This window comes from Lonchura striata, chromosome 25 (assembly GCF_046129695.1).
Source record: "Lonchura striata isolate bLonStr1 chromosome 25, bLonStr1.mat, whole genome shotgun sequence".
In the NCBI taxonomy this organism is placed as follows: Eukaryota; Metazoa; Chordata; class Aves; order Passeriformes; family Estrildidae; genus Lonchura; species Lonchura striata.
The window spans coordinates 1,807,201-1,821,827 of NC_134627.1; the positions used below are offsets into that span (position 1 = coordinate 1,807,201).

At 53.0% G+C, this 14,627-nt stretch overlaps 1 protein-coding gene across 4 annotated transcripts in view; it reads left to right on the forward strand.

The window, feature by feature from the left end:
- LOC110479572 (acid-sensing ion channel 2) overlaps nucleotides 1–14,627 on the forward strand; it is a 418,627-nt gene that overhangs the window by 383,594 nt on the left and 20,406 nt on the right. The gene's annotated exons all lie outside the window — the stretch shown is intronic.

The window sequence follows — 14,627 nt, forward strand, 5'->3', positions numbered from 1 at the left end:
TTTCCGATTCCCACAAGGCTGGAGCACCTGGGGCAGCCTGGGGCGGTGGAGGGTGTCCCTGCCAGGGTGGGGGGCACTGGAGGATCCCCAAAGTCCCTTCAATCCTGAGAAATCCGGGATTCTCCAGCAGGAGGCAGGAGTAAGAGCAGTTTCCCAGCCGTGTCGAGGGGCATGGCTCCTGGGGAAGCAGGAGATGAAATTCCTGCAGCAAGCAGCCATCGGGATTGCCACTTTCTTTATTATTTTTTAAATTCTGTCTGTTCAAGTGCCCAAACGAGACCCAGAGGATGCTCCAAGGTGTGCTGAGTGCCCCAGGATGGGCTGAAGATTCCTTGGAGCAGCTCCTGGCCAGGCCTGAGCTTCCAGCTCATCCTGGAGACCAGAGGGATTGATGGACAAAGCACAGGAATGTTTTCCCATGACTTCCCTCACTGCCTGCTGAGGAAATCCCCTGTAGGAAATTCCAGGCTCCTGCTCCAGCCCAGCTGCCAAACCTGCTCCTGATGACTCAAATATCCCCTCTTTTTGGCTCAGAAGTCCAAAAGTGGCTATAAATGAACATTGCCCCTGTTAATTAAATCCAAGCAAACTTTGGAGTTTAAGGCAAATATTCCTCCCAGAAATTCCACTCATCCCACAGCACCAACCCCAGGGGCAATCCCAGCCTGGAGCAGCTCCTGTAAATCCCTGGGCACATGAACAGCAGCTCCTGCTCCATCACAAGAGATCCAAAATCACTTTTCAAGCCCTGCCCTGGCTCTCCCCAGCCCCAGGAGGATTCCAGAGGCCCTGGAGAGCAATTCCCCACACCAGGAGTTCCTGGAGCTTGTGACAACCTCAAAGACCCAAACCCTGAGTAACCTTTGAGCTGCTGCTCCTCCCAGGGCTTTGGTGCTGCTCAAACAAATATTAATTAATTTGTAGTGGCAGAGTAATTTGGGGGCTGCTCTGGTCACCAGGGGCTGCTGAGAGGTGGCAAACGTGGGCCTGGGAGTGCTGGCTGGTTCAGGAATTCTGGCTAATTCAGGAACCTTGGCTAATTAATTCAGGAATCTTGGCTAACCCAGGGAATTCGGGCTAACCCAGGGAATTCTGGCTAAATCAGGGAATTCTGGCTAACTCAGGAATTCTGGCTAACTGAGGAATCTTGGCTAATTCAAAGAATTCTGGCTGATTCAAGAATTCTGATTAATTCAGGAATTCTGGCTAACTCAGAAATCCTGGCTAATTCAAGGAGTCCTGGCTCTCCTCAGGAAAAGAGCCAGGACATTTTAGGTGACCCCAAGCAGCCCCTAAAAGTCCCCCTGCCTTGGGTGGGCTGATCCAAGAGCAGATTTTCCTATTCCATAAAAAACAACGACTTCTCCTGGCCTGGGCCCCTCTGGGTTATTCCTGCCCCAGGCCCCTTTTCCTTCCTGGGCCCCATTTATTCCCATTTCCAGAAGGATGAACAACACTCAGCCCCTGGGTTTGGGGGATTTTCCCAGTTTTTGCTGCCTGGGAATGCCCAGCCTCTCCAGGAAGCAGGATTGTCCTTGTGCAGCCCCAGCTGGGATGGCTTTTCCCTGCTGATTTTTAACCAAAACATCTTCTCTGGGAATTCCAGCCCCTCTCCACTCTCCTAGAGAACAATTCCCAATTCCCAATCTCCCACCCATCCCTGCCCTCTGGCAGTGGGAGCCATTCCCTGGGTCCTGTCCCTCCATCCTTGTCCCCAGTCGCTCTCCTGCTCTCCTGGAGCCCCTCTGGGCCCTGGAAGCTTCCCTGGAATTCTCCACTCTGGAATTGTCCCAGAATTTTGTTCAACCAAAGGCTGTAAGCACAAATCAAACGCAGGAAAATCCTTTCAGGGCTGTGGATGCTTCAAAAGCCTCCTTCAAAAAGAAAGAAAAAAAAAAATAATAAGCCCCAAATTCAAGGAAATGTTCATTAAGGGAAAACCTGAAGGATTCCAAACCCTCTGGCTTTGGGAATCTGGGAAAGCCAAGATAAGGCCCTGAACATTGAGGGATGAAGCATTCAAATGCAATCTGCATTTCCAGCTTTCCTTGGAGCTTTGTTGCTGTCAAATGCCCACAGCTGAAGTAGGAGCTGGAATACTTGGGAAAACCTTGGAATTTGGGATGGCGCCAGCAAGGTGAAAAAGTTTGGGGCTGTTCCCTGTCCCAGGAGTTCTAAAGGTGATTGCAAACATTGGATTTTGATTCCTGCTTTTTCCAAGCGCTGGAGCGAGGTTCAGAGCCTCAGGTGAGGTTTGGGGGTGCTCTGGTTCCCCTTGGGAATCATCCAGGTCCTTCCCTCGTCCCAACCCTCCCCTGGGGGGCTCCGTTTCCTTCCTGGGGGAGCTTGGAGCACTTTAATCAATCCCAGGGAGACCCCAGGGGATTTCAGGGCTGGAAAAAGCTTTGGAGATAAAAGTCTCTTCCAAAGGCTCATTAAATTTAATTGGATTAATCCCTTTAGCTCAGGGATAATCTTGTGCTCCCATTTTGTCCAGTTGGTGCTTGAGACCTCCCAGGTGCTTCCAAGGGCAATTCCTGAATTCCAGATGCTGACAGGGTGTGGAAAGGGTTTTCCCCTCCTGGGAATGGATTTTCCACTCCTGGGAATGGGTTTTCCACTCCTGGGAATGGGTTTTTCCCTCCCAGGAATGGGTTTTCCCTCCTGGGAATGGGTTTTCCCTGCTGGACAGGCTCTGGAAGAGCAGCAGGACCTGGCAGTGCCCTCTTAAACCAGCATTGCTTGGGGCAGCTCTGGAAGAACTGAATGATCTGATCTGGAATATGAAATATTCTGTTCTGGAGGAGCAGAGAATCTGCTCTGAATGGGAAAGAAAACCTGCTCTGAAAGGACAAAGACTCTGCTCTGGAATATTAAATAATCATCTCAGGAGGAGCCAAGAATCTGCTCTGGAGGAACAAATAATTTGCCCTGGAGGAAGAAAGAATCTGTTCTGGAATATTAAACAGTCTGCTCTGGAGGAATAAATAAACAGCTTGGAAAGAGCAAAGAATCTGCTCTGAAGGACAAACACACTGCTCTGGAAGGATAAAGCATCTGCTCTGAAGGAGTAAATCATTTTCTGTGAAGCAATAAATAATCCGCTCTGGAATATTAAACTATGCTGGGGGAGCAAAGAATTTGCTCTGAAGGGCCAAAAAAATCTGGCCTGGAAGAAGAAATAATCTGGTCTGGAATACTAAATAATCTGATTTGGAGGAGTAAATAATTTGCTTTGAAGGAATAAAACATCAGCTTTGGAGGAGCAAATAAACAGCTCCAAAGGAATAAAGGATCTGCTCTGAAGGAATAAATAGTCTGCTTTGGAATGTTAAATAATCTGCTCTGGAGGAATCAAGAATCTGCTCTGGAGGAGCAAAGAATCGGCTCTGGAGGGACAAATCCCCAGCTCTGGAATGTGAAACTGCTCTGAGGGAACAGCTGAGCTGCCCCAGGGAAGGAGGAGGCAGAACTGGGAAGGACTCTTGGCTTAGGGGGGATGGAGGGGAGAAGATGGATCTGTGGGGATGGGGGGACCCAGCTGGGGACAGGGGGACAATGCAGGGCCCTGGGATGGATCTGGGTGTGGGAAAGGCGCCCAAACCCAGGGATTCAGCCTTTTCCTGCTGGTGTCCCATCATGGAGTGAGGGAAGCTCATCCTCCCTGTGCTTTAGGGACAGTCCCTCAGAGGGGCTGGGGGGTGGCCTTGGTGGCCTCCCCAGGGCTGTGGGCACAGCTGCCCTGGCACCTTGGGGACAGTGGCAGGAGCCACAGGTGACCTGTGCTGCTCCTGGGCCCCTTCCCTGTGCCCCCCAGGCCACAGTGCCCAGCCTTCCTCCTGGTCTGGCCCAGCAGGTGTGCCACCCTGGCTGGGACATCCTGAGCTGGAGCTGGGGACATCATGAGCTGGGACAGGCTGGGGACATCCTGAGCTGGAGCTGGGGACATCATGAGCTGGGACAGGCTGGGGACATCCTGAGCTGGAGCTGGGGACATCATGAGCTGGGACAGGCTGGGGACATCCTGAGCTGGAGCTGGGGACATCATGAGCTGGGACAGGCTGGGGATATCCTGAGCTGGAGCTGGGGACATCATGAGCTGGAGCTGGGGACATCTGAGCTGGGGCTGGGGACATCCTGAGCTGGAGCTGGGGACATCCTGAGCTGGAGCTGGGGACATCTGAGCAGGGTCTGGGACATCTGAGCGGGGCAGGCGTGTGGCAGCAGCCCCGGAGCTGGGCTGGAGCAGTGTCACCAGTCCCTGAGCACAAACGGAGCTGGCTGGGATGGGTTTGGAATTCTGCCACTTCCAGCAAGGCCGGGGCAGCCTTGGGACCCGGCAGTGCCTGGGTGGAGTGCAGCCCTTGGGGTATCTGTGCTGTGGCTCTGCTTTTCCACAGCCCCAGGAAAAGAGGGAAAAGTCTGTGGGGGTGGCAGGGTGATCTGCAATGGGAGCAGCAGGAAGGGAAGGGCTTTGGGGATGGAAAAGTCTCTTTTCTGTCCTTCAAGCTCAGGGTGAGGGAAAGAAAATGGGGGTGTCCAGAGAGGGGATGGGAGAGAGGGATTTGATGTCAACCATCCCAAAATGTGCCAGGCAGAATGCTGGTCTTTGTGAGGAAAGATTGCTTGGAATCCAGGGTTATGGAATTGTTCAGGTTGGGAAAGTCCTCTGAGGCGAGTCCAGCGTTCCCCAGCACTGCCAAGGCCACCACTGGCTCCTGTCCCCAGGTGCCACATCCACCTGGATTTAAATCCCTGCAAGGTCAGGGACTCACTCCCCGGCTGCCCTTTCCCAAAATCCAGCTGAAGCTTCCCCTGGCACAGCCCGAGGCCGTTTCCTCTTTTGTGGAATTCTTGCCTGGAGGAAAAGGGCTCTGAGCCAGCTCTGCCCTCCCTTGGGATCTGCTCACCTCTGATCCACCAGGGCACCTTCAGCGCTCTTGGAATTGTCACTTCCAGGGAAGGATCCCATCTTCCCTCGTTTTGCCCAAATCCAGCATCTCCCCAAACCATTCTGGAGCCAGCCCCAGTCTGGTCCCGGGGGGGAGCAGAGGATCCCCCTTTGTTCCTCCAGCCCCCGGAGTGTTCCCCTGGGAGCTTCTCCATCATTTTTCCAACCTTTTCCTCCCGGTCCTGCAGACTCCCTGTAATTCCAGGAGCAGCTCAGAACCCCAGGGATGTCAGAGCTGATTGAGGGGGAAATCTCAAAGCCCCTCTTTATCTGCACACTGTCCCCTCAGCTGGGGCTGGCACCGGGCTGGAGTGTCCCAGATGAAGGGGTTGGGGTCGGTATCCTGGGATAACCTGTTCCACTCTGGATCCTTTGTTTTCCCCACTGCTTTTCCTGCTGCTGGAAATGTTCTGCTCCCGTCTGGTGTTTGCCTGGGAATATTTATAGAGAGGATCCGGAGCTTTCCCCTCGCCAGACACAACCCAAGCTGTGCTGGACTCCTCCCAAATCCTGCCTTTCCCGCTCCTCTTCCCATCCCAGCCACTCCTGGGGTGCTCCTTTCCCTGCCCAATCCATCCCCCCCGTGGCCAGAGCTGGGGGTGGCATTTCCACTGCCAGGGCTCCTAGAGCCCCGTCCCGTGGGGTGTTGGCACCTGGGAAGGTGAATTTGGGAGAGGAATGGCATGAAATCCAGACTGGAGACACCACACCCTCCATAAGTCCTTAAAAAGGGATTTTCCATCTCAATAAGTCAAGGGACAGGGTGGATGGATCATCACCATGGTGAACACTGGGCTTGATGGTCAGCTCTGAGGTGGCCACAAGTTGAGGAATTCCCTTGTTTGTCTCTCTTGGAAAATCCATCTGGACTCAACTCTGCTTCATTCTTACCCATTGCTGGATTTCACCTCCTGCTGTTTTCTCCCCATTCCTTGAAAACCTTCCAGTGCCAGCCCCACCATTTCCTACCCAAATTCCCATCAGCCTGGCACTGATGGACATTTTGGACTATTTTCCCTCTCTCCAGCCCAGTTCCACCAGCCTGGGCTGCCTGGAGGTTTCCCAGGTTGGTTGGGAAATCCTGCCCCTCCTGCTGCCCCAAAGCTGGAAATGCCCTTTGGGTGGCACCAAAACTCACTGCAAATCTTTTATATTTATATTTCCATTTATTTATCCATAAAATCCTCTGTAGAGGGAGTGGCAGGAGAGGACAGGGCTGGGGGGACACCTGGGGACATTGGGGGACAAAGGGAAGGAGGTGCTGTAATGCTTAGGGATACAGAGAGGGAAAATCCTTTCCTGGAGAGGAGAAGCTCCAGGGAGAGCTCAGAGCCCTGCCAGGCCCAAAGGGGCTCCAGGAGAGCTGGAGAGGGACTGGGGACAAGGGATGGAGGGACAGGACCCAGGGAATGGCTCCCACTGCCAGAGGGCAGGGATGGGTGGGAGATTGGGAATTGGGAATTGTTCCCTGGCAGGGTGGGCAGCCCTGGCACAGGTGCCCAGAGCAGCTGTGGTGCCCCTGGAGCCCTGGCAGTGCCCAAGGCCAGGCTGGACAGGGCTGGAGCAGCCTGGGACAGTGGGAGGGGTCCCTGCCATGGCAGGGGTGGCACTGGGTGGGATTTACGGTCCCTTCCCACCCAAACCATTCCGTGACCTTGTGATCTCTCTTTCATCTATAACAAAAACTGGCTGGACTCTTGGATATCCCAGTCCCATCCATCCATCCATCCATCATCCATCCATCCATCCATCCATCCATCATCCATCCATCCATCCATCCATCCATCCATCCATCCATCCATCATCCATCATCCATCCATCCATCCATCCATCCATCCATCATCCATCCATCCATCCATCCATCCATCCATCCATCCATCCATCATCCATCCATCCATCCATCCATCCATCCATCCATCCATCATCCATCCATCCATCCCAAAGGGGCAGCAGCTCTGCCAGGACTGCTCCTCATCCCTGGGATTTCTGTTCCCTCTGGCTTGTCCAGCAGCCGGAATCAGCAGCAGCTTTTCCCTGTTTAATTTTTCAGGCAGTTCCAGGGGAAGCAGCGAAGCTCCTGGAGGGGGAGGGATGAGCAGGATCTGGTTCTGTGCCTTTCAGAGCTGTTTTCCCTTATTTTGATTTCTCCGGGATCATCCCAGTCCCTGGGGGCAGCACTGAACAAGACTGGCAGATGGGTGACACCCCCGGCTCTGATGCCGGGAACATCCCTCCCTGCCTCCGGGGAATCTCTGCTCCTTCCCACCCCCTGTTCTTCCAGCAGCTCCCAAGGCTCCGGGATGGCTGCGGAGATTTGGGCTCTGCTCCCTCCTGCCCCTTCACTGCCACACGTGATTCCCAAGGGATGCTGAGGTGGGAAGGGAATTTTTATTCCTTCCCCAGCACGGAGAAATCATGGAATCAGCATCCCAGGATCATTTCTGCCTGCCCTGGGATGACCCCCAGGAGAGCAGGTTATGGGATGCTTGTTGTCTCATTTTAATGATTAAAAATTTAGTTTAATAGGGAGCAGCAAGGAGATGGAATATTGAATTCCTGGCTCCTGCTCATCCAGCAAAACGTTTCCCAGCCTTGGGCTGGAATCCTGGTGCTTTCTTCTGCTCATGGATTATGTAAGGAGCTTTTTAATAAAATCCATGGAGCTCTGGATTTTTTGGCACTTGTTCCTCCCCGGTCACCCTTCACTGCCACACGTGAGTCCCAAGGGATGCTGAGGTGGGAAGGACCTTTTTATTCCTTCCCCAGCCTAGAGAAATAATGGAAGCAGCATCCTGGGAGCATCCCTGCCTGCCCTGGGATGACCCCAGGAGAGCGGCTTCCCAGACATTTTAATGATTAAAAATTAAGCTTAATAGGACACAAGCAAGGAGCTGGAATACTGAATTCCTGGCCCCTGCTCATCCAGCAAAACCTTTCCCAGCCCTGGGCTGGAATCCTGGTGCTTTCTCCTGCTCCTGGATTATGTAAGGGGGTTTTTAATAAAATCCATGGAGCTCTGGATCTTTTGGCTCTCCTGCCTCCCTTCACTGCCACACGTGATTCCCAAGGGATGCTGAGGTGGGAAAGGGATTTGTATTCCTTGGTCATGGAAGCAGCATCACCTGGCAGGAGCATCCCTGCCTGCCCTGGGATGACCCCAGGAGAGCAGCTTCCCTGACATTTATTCCCTCTTTTCAATGATTAAATAGGAGCAAGAAGCTGGAATATTGAATTCCTGGCTTCTGCTCATCCATCAAAACCTTTCCCAGCCCTGGGCTGGAATCCTAACGCTTTCTCCTGCTCCTGGATTATGTAAGGGGTTTTTTAATAATATCCATGGAGCCATCTGGCCCCAGATTTGGGATGCAAATGCAATATGTTCCCTAAAAATAGCACAGCAGCTCCATGGGGTTGTACAACACCTCCTGCTCCTCGGGAAGGGAGGGAGCTGGGAGAGGAGGGAGCAGGGAAAAACCTCCTCTCCAGGCTGGGGAGGAGCTGGAGGAGCTCTGGAGTCCCAGCTCCTGCCCCTTCCCACTCCATGACCCAGGGATGGGGTGGAAGGCACCCAAATAAATGAAAAATGGCAGATAAATCAGGAATTTCTGTAGGGAGGCTTTGAGTCCCAGCCCAGGGCAGGTGGGAGCTGGGGCTTGTCCTGGATATTTTTCCCAGTTGATGTGTAGGAATTCCAGAACCACGGACTGCTTTGAGTTGTGAGGGACTTTAAAGTCCATCCATTGGCAGGGACACCTGCCCCTGTCCCAGCTTCTCCAAACCCTCTCCAACCTGGCCTGGGGCACTTCCAGGCTGGAATTCCAGAGGTGCCAGAGGGAAGCATTGGCTCCGTGCCCTCATCCCTTGGGATCAGTGACCCCTTTGCTTCTTTCCCAGCCTTTGCTCCATCCCAAATTCCCTCTTTTGCTGGCAAAGCCGGTTTTCCTTCTCTCTCCCATCCCTGCCGCGTCCTTCTCCCTGAAGCCAAGGGAAATGACACTGGAGGGGTCCTGTGGTGACAGCTGGGACGACTCCAAACCCCCTGGCAGCCCCTTCCAGGGCCTGACCCCCCTTCCTTCCCATCAGGGAATCTTTCCTGGACCCAGCCGAGCCTCCCGAGGCAGCCTGGAACCGTTCCCTCTGTTCCCTCCCAGCCTGTCCCTTTTCCCAGGGGGAATCCCGATCCCCCTGGCTGCCTCCCCTGCCTGGGAGCCGCGGAGCCCCGAGGCTCCTTTTCCCAGGATGGATTCATTCCCCGGGGTCCGGGCAGGGCTCCCAGGACATCGCTGCTGCCGAGCCCCAGGGAGCAGCGCCTTCTCCCAGTGCATGTGCCAGGCACTCCCTCCTATCCAGGAGGAATTCTCTTGTCCCTGATTGCTCCCGGAGCTCAGCCCACAGCAAAAACACCCCCAGGACAAAGCTGGAGCGAGTGATGTTCCTGGAAAAGCTGCGTGGCCTCAGCTGGGATCAGTGCTCAGATTCCAGCTTCACCTCCCCGTTCCCGGGGAACTGAAACTCCGATTCCATGGAAATCAGAGCACTCTCGGGGCAGCCAAACTGGTGAAACTGGTGCCTTCACAACTCCACATTTTCCCAGGGTGGGATTGCAGCGCCCGCTTCCCTGGAGCCGTGTTTCCATGGCAATTGGAGTTTTTGTTTCAATGTGTATGCCTTGGTCTGAACAGCCAGGTGTCTGCTGAGGGAGGCAGGAGCCTCCCCTGAAATGGAAAATGCAAACCCACACCCCTCCCTCCAAATTGTTATAGATTTGGGATTAAGGGGCTCTCAGGCAAAGATATGGGAATAGGAATAACAGTTCTTTAATAGGAAAAATAAAAATAAAAATGTAATAGTATAAAACAAAACAAAACAAAAAAACCCAAAAAAACCCCTGCCAGAGTGAGAGCAGCCCTGTCCCCTGTGGGTCAGGGAGGTGGCTCAGCCCCATCCCAGGGGGGCTCAGCCCTCCTGCAGTGCCAGCTGTGCTTCTGCTGGAGCAGGATCTGCACAAGGGGGGAGTTTTCCTCTGGAGCTCCAGGGCTGGGGGAGATGGGCCTGGGCTCCTCTGGGAATGCAGGGGGAAGAAAGCTGCTCCTCTGGGAATGCAGGGGGAAGAAAGCTGCTCCTCTGGGAATGCAGCGGGGAGAAAGCTGTTCCTCTGGGAATGCAGGGGGAATAAAGCTGCTCCTCTGGGAATGCAGGGGGAAGGAAGCTGCTCCTCTGGGAATGCAGGGGGAATAAAGCTGCTCCTCTGGGAATGCAGGGGGCAAAGGCTGCTGTGCTGTTCCCAGGTCAGATTGGATCCAGGTAGGAATGCTTGGCTCCTCCCCTGGGTGCAGCATCTCGCCATGGATGATGGAATTTTCTCAGCCAGGCAGGGACACTCAGTGGCCATGGACAGCAGAGATCTCCTGGAGGGAGGATTGGCTGTGGGAGAGATAAAGAAAAGTGCCCAAAGAACAGCAGGGACCTGCCCCAGCTCTGACAGGTGGCAATGGATACACACCCCAGACACATCTCGCATTTCCAACCCAAGCCAGTGTAAATCTTTGGGAAAAATGTGAGCATTGAGAGTTTGCTCAGGATTCCTGCCTGAGTATGGAGGGGTTGGAGGAGCAGGAGATTCCCTGGGAGCACAGGGAGCATCCAGGGATCCCCTGTTCATCCTCAGCATCCCCTGCTCAGCAGGGCCTGGGGGTGACCTGAGGACACAGATTCAAGTCCCAAATGCTTCCTGGAATAAGAGGAATGTGGGAGGATTTTGGGAGGCTCAGGGTTGGTGGGAACAGGGAGAACACCCAGAGCAGCTTCTTGGTGCTGGGAATTCCTGCCCTTCCCAGGGGTCACACAGGAGGTAGGAAACAGGGGATCCCTGGAAAGAGGAAATCCTTGGGAAGGTTGGGAATCCCTGGGAATGTTGGGGTCCCTGGGAAGGTAGGCAGCCCTGGCTCATGGTTTCCATGGTGATACCAAGCAAAGGATGCTGGAAAACCTCGGGATGAACTCAGCATTCCCAGGACATGTCTGGCCCCCGCTCCAGGTCCTTCCTTCCCGAGGAGCACCAGGAGTCCTGGTCCCAGAGTGCCCTCCAGGGATGCACATCTGGGCTCCTGCCAGATGTGGCTCCTGGGGCCGTTGCTCCTCCTGGGCCCCTCCTGGGGTCTGGGGGCACTTGGGGGTGGGGGGAGCCCTTGGAGACCCTTCCAGCCCAAGGAATTCCTTGGGATGTCATTTCGGTTTTATGGAGGGGAGACTGAGGCCAAGGACCAGGAAAACCTTTCCCTAGCTCTGTTCCCTCTATCCAGAGCAGGAGATTTATGGGAATTAACAGAGGAATTCCCAGATGGAGCTGTGTGGGACCTGCTTTGGCTTTCTCCAAGCAGGAATATCCCCCCTGGAGCTGCTGATTGGGGAAGGCAATTCCAGAGCTGGGGATAAAAATTCCAGAGTTACAGGATCACAATTCCAGAGCTATAGGATCACAATTCCAGGACTTAGGATAACAATTCCCAAGCTGGGGGATAACAATTCCAGATCTGGGGGATAACAATTCCAGATCTGGGGATAACAATTCCAGAGGATAATAATTCCAGAGCTGTGGGATAACAGTTCCAGAAGTGAGGAATAACAAGTGCAGAGCTGGGGATAACAATTCCACCAGAAACACCTCCCAGCTCTGGCTGTATCCTCATTTCCCAATAAGTCAGTGCCAGGATCAGCTCCAGCTGTTCATTCCCAGGGGGAATTGGATGTGTTTGCTCTGGACCAGGCAGGGTGAGAGGGAAGCTCCCAGCTTTTGGGATTTTAATTCCTGAGTTTTCAGGGATGAGCTCGGTCCCAGCCAAGCTCTGCTGCTGCTCCCTGTAGAGTTTTCCTGGGATGCCCAAAAAAAGTCATGGAAAGGCAACAGCTGTAGGAAGCTGAGCTTCCCTCTGCAGCCAGCTGGGAGCAGGTGCTGAATTAATCCCAGATTTAATTCAAGCTCCTTTAATCCTGCAGGGGAAAGAGCAGCTCAGGATTTGTTGGGAGAGCCCTCCCTGGGAGCTGGAATGGATTTAATGTGTGGGAAAATGCAGAATTCTGGATTATTCCCAGCCTGGAATGCTCTAAAACCTCAATTTCCAGGCTCTGAGAGTGGGGCTGGAGATGAAGGAATGGGATGGGCTTCTCCATATCCCTAAATGAGGTTTAAAACTGGGATGTGCCAAATCTGAAGGGATTGGAATTGATTTTGAATTTATCTGACCCAATCCAAAGATTTCAGGATTATCTTTCCCCAAATTGATGGGTGATTCCAAAAAATAGGCTCATTGCACCCAGACTCTGCTGGGTGCAAGAATGGATTTACTGTATGGAAAAATGCAGTTTCCAGGGTATTTTTTATAATTCCCAACCTGGAATGGGCTATAAACTGAATTTCCAAGCCCTGAGAGTGGGGCTGGGGATAAATGAAGCGTTCCCAATGTCCCAAACAAGGTTAAAACCTGGAGGTGCAATCCAAGCTCCAAAGGATTGGGATTGGTTTTAGTTTCTCTGAGCAAATCCAAGGATTCCAGGATTATTTTTCCCCACAGTAATGGGTGTTTATAAAAAATGAGAAGAGCAGTGCCTCAGCCCCAGAGATCCAGAAGAAATTCCCAGAAAAAGCCATTCCAAATGATGCTAAAATTAGAAAAAAATTTGGAAAAAAAATCTGTCAAAATTGGAAAAAATAAGTAAGATTGTCAAAAGTTACTAGCATTTGAAATATTAATTAAATAATGGCTGGGATTTTTCCCTGGGACATTCAGAGCCCTCTCCAGTGCCAGGGGTTGTTGTGTCCAGGGAAAATTCCTTCAGAAATGAATGACCCCAAACCCAGATTTTTGGGGCTGCTGGGCCCTCCCTTTTCCCACAGCTCCAAGAAATATTTAATCCCCACTAAAGCTCCTGGATCCCAGCATGGGTGTGGAATATTTAGGATGCAGTTAATGAGTTCTGATCCAGACATTTCCATGCAAGCTGGGCTTTTAACTTGCCTCTCCTAGCAGCAAACAAGAATTTTGGAAGGAATCGATTCTTTATGAGAAGGGACAATTTTTCCAAGCCAATTCCATGTTTTTTGTTTCTTTCTTGTGCAGGAGAAACAAGGAAAGCTGCCTGGGGTTGGCAGCTCCTCTAAAAAAATCCTGTTTGTTTTGTTTTCCTGGGTATCATCACTGATGGAATTCTGTAGTTGTGGGGTTTAATCCCAAAGTTTGTTCCATGCTGTGGCCTTTCCCTCCCTTTCCATGGGCACCACTAGCTTCATTCCAGGGTTTCCCATTTAAAATTCCAAATCCTGCTGGGTTTAAGATTAATTTGGCTACCTGCAGGCTGATATGGATGGACAGGGATTTACCCATGGACAGACCCCTGGGCATGGGAAATCCATGGAATTAAAGCTGGGGCAAGTGCAGAAATGGGCAGAGGAGTTTTGGATGGAAAATATTTTGGGAAAATTCCTGTTGCCCAACAAATTAAACTAAATAGGAGTTTTTTCATCTGAGGTGTCAGAGAATTACTGAGGCAAGCAGATGGAATCTCCTCCGGAGTGCTGGAAGGGGATCAACACCCAGCAGAGCCGTGGGGGTGGTGGGACCGGCAGGAGCAGGAAAAATGGGATGGGAATTGGGGCTGGAGGGCTTGGGGGGAGCTTGGGAAGGGTTTGAGCCTGGCCTGGCCTGGGGTTTGGGCAGCTGGGGAAGATCCTGGGATGCTGTGGGGCTGTGGAGATGGGATTGGGATGGGATTGGGATCTTCTCCATTACCAAAGGCATTTGGGAAGAGCTAGCAGGGGTTTGTTCCCAAAAGGTGTGGGAATGTGTGGCTGGGGGCTGGGGTTTTCCCAGGAGGTGGCAGCAGTGTCTGGCCTGGGGTCTCCAGAATCCCAGACTCCTGGCTCAGCCCTTGGCTGTGGCTTTGCTGAGCTGGGAGGTGACACCTGGCAGGGGCTGGAAGGGAGGGGATCCGAGCACTGGGATGCTCCTCTTTGTCCTGGCCAATCCCAACATAAACCCATCCCACCTGTGGGGTGTTGATTTGTTTGCCTTGGCAGCTCCTGGGTGAGCAGGGTCGGTTCAGGTGGGATTTTGGAAAGGAATTCCTCCCCGTGAGGGCAGGGAGTCCCTGGCACATGGTGCCCAGAGCAGCTGTGGTGCCCCTGGAGGCCTGGAAGTGCCCAAGGCCAGGTTGGAGGGGGCTTGGAGCAGCCTGGGCCAGCGGGAGGTGTCCCTGCCATGGCAGGGGTGGCACTGGGTGGATTTAAGGTCCCTTCCAACCCAAACCATTCCAGGATTCCATGATCCTGTGGGGAAAATCCTCTTGGGAGAAGGCAGCAGATCTCTTTGCCAGCAGAGTTAAATCCTGAATTTCTGAGATCCACAAAAACTCCTCCAGAGTCCCCTCCTTGTCCCCTTGTCCCCTGCCCGTGTCCTCCCAACCCTCTTTGTGCAGACCCTGGAGAAGCAGCTCTGGAGCTGGGAGTGGCTGGGATTCCCTGCTCCCGAGGTTCTCCCAGAGCTGTTGGAAATTGAAATGCACAATGAAATAGTAGGAAAATGCTACGGAATAGTGGGAGGCTGAGGAATGATTCATCCTCCAAGAGAAGCTCCTCAGATGTGGAGGTGGCACTGCTGGCCACCAGCGTGGATCCAGATCC